Source organism: Octopus bimaculoides, chromosome 2 (genome assembly GCF_001194135.2).
Source record: "Octopus bimaculoides isolate UCB-OBI-ISO-001 chromosome 2, ASM119413v2, whole genome shotgun sequence".
Lineage (NCBI taxonomy): Eukaryota > Metazoa > Mollusca > Cephalopoda > Octopoda > Octopodidae > Octopus > Octopus bimaculoides.
Genome location: NC_068982.1, coordinates 27,497,123 through 27,503,274, shown reverse-complemented (window position 1 = coordinate 27,503,274; position 6,152 = coordinate 27,497,123). Strand labels below are relative to the sequence as shown.

Below are 6,152 nucleotides of genomic sequence, written 5' to 3'. Positions count from 1 at the left end.
GTAGCAGTGAATCTACGAACGCTGTAGAATTCGTTTAAGTTCACGTAGTTTGTTTGTTAAATTCAAGCGACGAGTGTTATCGTGAAATCGTGTTGGCTAGTCCACTAAATACACAAAAAACAGTCGACTTACTATGATATAATTAGTTCTGGGAAATCGGTCAACTCGTGTGTGCGTAACGCAAGGCAAATGTACATAACACATTGAGCAAGGATAGCTGTAAACACGTCTTTAGAGAGTTGTGCATAGGCTGAGTAGCACTGGAGGACTCACGTAACGCGTGCATAAAGGTATGTACAGACATATATAGAGAATAATGTAGTAATATTTTTTGGTTAAGCTTGTGATTTCTCATATCTTTTTTTGATGTTTAACATGTTACCTACCTATCTACTGTCCATGTCGTTGTCTGTACAAATAATTGAATAATTTATTATATTTATATCCCAAATGAACGAAGTCCAACTAAGTGGAGCGCGCACACCCAAACCCACACAGAAAATCCCAGAAAATCCACAACTACACGACCATGAGAAAAGTCCTTCTCATAGAACTTATTTGATAGAATACTTGAACCTTGTAGTTTGACTCCAGTCTTAGTTTACAATAGATTCTGAACTTCATCGGCAAAGGTGTACTGAAAAGAGAAAAAAAAAATTGAAAACTGTAACTGAACGAATCATCGAAGTTGTATTATATCAGGCAAAACAAAATCTGACATTTCGTGGGCATTGAGAAGAAATATTGAGTTTATCGGTGCCAGAGGAGACAATAGAGTGAAATATGCAGGAAACATTTTAGCAACGATCAGACTTTTGGCCAAGTATGATGTAACCGTGACAGAACATCCGCAGAACGAGAAAGGGAAACCAAAAAGTATCGCGACTTTCCAATAGAAGTTAAAACGGAATTGTCTTCTTCGTGAAACTGCCAGGAAAAAAGAATGATTTCTTGAATTAAGGAAGCAAAATACTTAAGCATAATGCTGGATTCAACTCCAGGTATTACTCATGAAGATCAGGTTTCCGAAGCTGTGTACTACGTACATATTGATAAAAATAGAAAAATAGAAGTAAAGGAGGTGTTTCTGGGATTCTTTAAATCAAGGAGAAAGATGCAGTCAACTTGATAAATAAAATTTTGGACAAATTGGAAGACAAAATTTTCGTCAGTAATGGTCGTGGTCAAGCATATGATAACTCATCTGAATGAGGAGAGATGTTTAACAAAAAATTCTTGAAGTTAACCAAAATGTCGTGTTTGTGAATTGAAAGAACCACAACCAAAAGTTGACTCCAGCGCCCATTTTCTTATCACATGTAAATCGTGAGTTTATCATACGTGTAGACTCCAATTTCCGCAAATCAGAACTAACTGTTCACGTGATAAGTTCAAAAAAATTCTTTCAGCAATGACCTTAAAAACAAAGTCGTTTGGCGCGACATGCCAGAAAGAATTCGAATCCCCTCGTTACGATCCTTAGGAATTCTGCGCCCATAGCTTTTTTTCAATGGAGACGGTCTCTAAATGTTTGCAGGATACGAAAATGGGGTTCAATGAAGCTTCTTGTGATCTGAGAGATCATATTTAAATCTTTCATTTTATAAAACATGGCAAGATTATCTACAATGTAATACATTTAGCTAAGGAATATTATGAAAAATGAGGGATACCATTTTCACGGAGAAGAATAATACCTGGGGAATCCGATAGTGGACTGACGGCACAGCATGAAATGAATAATGGTAGAGGTCGTGAACGAACTGAAAATCAGTGTTCGTCTTCAAGACTGCAGAGATCGATTTTGAATTCATTTGTAATTTAATAGAAAGATTAAAAACGGCATGTTCGAAGTTCGCAAATTATCATGATAATGATGTAACAATCATTTAATGTATGACGAAATAATTGACTTTGTAATATTCCTTCGAGCTCTGATCCTAAAGATGCTCTGGAGTTTTTACATCAGTTTCGAAGGGGTTTTCCCTTTGGTGTGTGTTACAAATTACTACTTACCATCGCATTTTCAATCGCAAGTCATGAAAGGTCATTTTCAAAGTTGAAATTAATGAAAAAATAAAATAAAACTGAGTTTTCCATGTTACGAGAGTGACTAATTAACCTGGCTTTAATTAGCACTGCTAAAAGAATTCCTCTCAGTTGATGTAAAAAAAAAATGGTTCAAGGGTTTTCTGATAGTAGATCTCATTTTGGTTATGGGAACCAAACCTAATGTGGCTGATTTACATTTAGCTTGAATTAAAGTTTTATTTCATTTGTGTTTACATATTTAAAATTTTTTCCTTTCTCACATTTCTCATAATTGAGTCTTGGGACACACAATCAAGAAGCTGACGCCGAAAAAGAGAATTGCTGCTGTTTCGATCGGATCACTATAATGTCTCATGCTTTTTATATGTTGCAATTTTGCAATAAAACTGTGAAATAATTTTGAATTCATTTATGACATAAAAACTCATATTATTTATTTTTCTTAGAAAGTTAGTGAGGCAGCAGAATCGTTAGCATTTCGACCGAAATGCGGCGTGACATTTCGCCAGTCTTTATGTTCTGAGTTCCAATTCTGCTGAGGTTAATTTCATCTTTTATCCTTTCGGTGTCCATAAAATAAGTACCATTTGAGCACTGGGGGTCTTGTCCCCAAATTAGAAGGAGATGTTTATTTCTCTTGTAAAACTTCGTCCTTACTTCTGGTTTTTCTGGTCGAACCTTGTCGGTTTTTCACAAAATGCTGTCGCCGTCACTTTGTCTGTGTGCAGGCGATTGGTTGTGAGTGGATACGATGCAATAACAAAAGCCAAAAGAATAAACGATCAACACAACCCATAGTTTGACCATAAAGAATATATAAACTAAATTTCGGCTGAAGTTGTTTTTACCTAATCTCTCCCTGGTTATCTATCTATCTATCTATCTATCTATCTATCTTTCTATCTATCTATCTATCTTTCTATCTATCTATCTCTCTCTCTCTCTCTATCTATCTATAACTGGTTATTGTAGGTATGCAGTTTCTTTTAACAAACTTTTCAGTGCAAACACTTATAAAAACGAAGTTTCCAGATAATTCCGAGCAAAATATGTACATAACTATATGTACAGGTATGTTAAAAAAACATGTGCATATCTGTATTTAAAGATAAATGTATTGTTCTATATTTTAGCACTACTTCATTATCATTTTCAATAGATTTAAAGTACGATAAACTTATTCTCCGGCATTATTAATAACACTTGCACACTGTGTGTGTGTGTGTGTGTGTGTGTGTGTGTGTGCAAACTGACGGCGCCAGTGTTCTGTAACAACCCTGACAACGTTCGACCAGAAAGTTATGAGGTCGAGCAAAATTTTATATAAGGAATGAGTTGCTTATGTTTAATATAATAAATCGAAGTCGAAGTCACTTCACAGTGTAATTGAAAAGTCGTTATAAGTATATAAAATGAAAGAAAAGAAAACGATAAAATCAAAAGAAAGAAAAGAAAGAAAAGGTGGCGAGCTGGCAAAAACGTTAGCACGCCGGGCAAAATGCTTAGCGGTATTTCGTCTGCCGCTACGTTCTGAGATCAAATTCCACCGAGGTCGACTTTGCCTTTCATCCTTTCGGAGTCGATTAAATAAGTACTAGTTACGCACTGGGGTCGATATAATTGACTTAATCCGTTTGTCTGTCCTTGTTTGTCCCCTCTGTGTGTAGCCCCTTGTAAAGAAAAGAAAAGAAAACGACACACGAAAAATGGCAACTTCAAGTACAACGAACAACAATCACACAATGTACATTATGGTATTTCTCATAGTTTAGCATTTTGCCACGAAACGAAAGACAATGTCTTCAAGTTCCTGGTTTTTCAGCTTATCGTCTACTCGTGACAGTTATGTTGAATTGCCCTGTCTGTTGTCCACCACAGAATTCTGCAGATAAGTCTGAGTCACCTGTAATTTGGGAAAACTGCATTCACAGCTCGCACTGCTTTCAGGCAATATTACAAGAATTTGAAGCAGTTTGATCAATTCAAAAACAACACTAGTGTAGGGATGTCAAAACTCAAGTAACTCTGTCACTGAGTTCAAAATGAATGATTCACGCTCGATGAGACATGTTGCACTGTGGATCTCTAGCTCTCGGTCATCAGAGTCCTGCCAATAAGTTTCTACCAGGAAGCTGGAACCATCAGTTCTCAGAGACGGCTCATTTTGGGGATTAAGATGAAAGAGGCTCTTCTTAATATTACAGCTCTGAAAATGTCCAATCAAAAACAGAATTGAAAGTCTCACGGCGAAAATCGGCGAAGGGATCTTCACAACTTGTTATCAGGCTTCTAACAATCTCACTGATCATCACGCCTTCTAAATACTGTGGCAGATTTCCTCACCGTTTGCCTTATTTCAAACCAATTGGTTGTCCTCAATAAGTTCAGTGACCTGTTGCTTGATTTTATGTCACAAATTCGTTTGTCCAACTTGCTTCGTTCAAGATGTTCAATGCAGTTGGATATTAATTAGCTTTCTGCATACATATCCGATGAAGAATATTGCCGCATCTTGCCAGGGGCTCGGTTGTCGTAGTAGAATTTATTTAAAGAAAACGATGAGAAGGCAAAACCTTGCAAGCAAAAATGATATAATGACTCGCTCTCAGTTTGTCTTTCCAATAATTTGGTATTCTTACAGAAATGGAAGCATATAAGGCATAATATAATCCTTTCGTATTTTGGCACAAAGCCAGCAATTTTGAGGGATGGGGAACTCGATGATATCGACTCCAGTGCTCAGCATGTACTTATTTTTATCAACATCAAAAGGATGAAAGGCAAAGTCATCCTTGGTGGAATTTTTCCGTAAAGACGGACGAAATGCGGCTAAGCATCTTGTTCGGCGTGCTAACGATTCTACCTCTTGGCACAGCATTATACAATACGTGCTGAAAGATCCAATGCGTATTGGATGTGTCCCCCTCTCCCCAGCTCCACTAGCTACCTATCTTTCCCTTTCTGGACATGCAAGAAATCTTATGTACAGTGGACTGAGTCATGAATAAGTAGAGTTGCAGTAGAATGGCAAAATATTTTCCCACAACTTATAACATTTTTTATGCAGTCAATCACTACTGGGTTGAGTGGTTGGTCGTGTTAACAGACATAGACTACAGAAGGAACAACATCGCTTAAATACCAGTGATATTACTGCTCGTGACCGAAAGACCATCATAGCTTAGGAAAAACAATTGAATGTCAACACAAATAAAAATTAAACACTGAATAAGTACTATAGAGTGATGCGATTCAGCATCAAGTTCAGAACTTAATCAAGATTCAGTAAATTTCTCAGAACTTACTTAAGATTCCGTAATTTTTTCAAAGTTCGAAAAATTGAGCAAAACAAGCAAGAGTGGTTTAATTTTTGAAATATTTGTTTTATTCCTAATTAATGCGAAAGAGACTGATTTAGACAATTCTCGACCTACTTTTCGGTTACTGACATCATATTGTTCTGAATATCGTGATGTTAGTAAGTTGCATTTCGGAACCTCTCTATCACTGCTCAAACGCATTCCTTTCATAAAATAATCGGTAGTCGTTCCACTCAGGGGCTGCAGTGATATGGATATGGGAGCTATGGTCGATAACCAAAGCACCGTTTGATTATCAGCAAACTCTCAATCGCAAGAGTCTGTCTTAGTGAATGCCTGCTCATGTGCTGTATCCCAGTTTGTCCAGAAAATTTTAACAGCAAGGATAATATATTGCATTTTCTGGTTTGCCGAACTCTGCCCCTGTACGTTATTTATAAAACTTTACTTTGAAACCCTGATGACTTGAACAATGATTTTTGTGAGAACTTTCTGAAGTTATCTCTTTGATTATTGCTAATGCCTTCCAGATGAGGATCTTAAATCTACCGATTAGCAATTATCTTAGAAGTGTAGGGAAGTGGTTATACACCATTAGGTGTACTCCGCTCCCGTACATTAAATTTCTTGAAGACAACAACGGAACGCAGTCTCTAAACTATCAACACAACAATATTTATTACAATAGAATTCAGCTCACACTAGGAGGGAATTCGGCAGCACTTCGCCCTTTGGTTACTGAGACGCCGTCAATGAAGTTCGTGGTTTTCTGTCTAGCCC

General features: G+C 36.9%; 1 protein-coding gene across 1 annotated transcript in view; it reads left to right on the top strand.

Annotated features, from left to right (window-relative positions):
• The first annotated feature begins 203 nt into the window (after positions 1 to 203).
• LOC106872746 (fatty-acid amide hydrolase 2) overlaps positions 204 to 6,152 on the top strand; it is a 51,420-nt gene continuing 45,471 nt past the window's right edge. The window contains exon 1 of the mRNA XM_052975941.1: positions 204 to 290. The gene's annotated coding sequence lies outside the window, so the exon portion shown is untranslated. The remainder of the gene's footprint in view (positions 291 to 6,152) is intronic.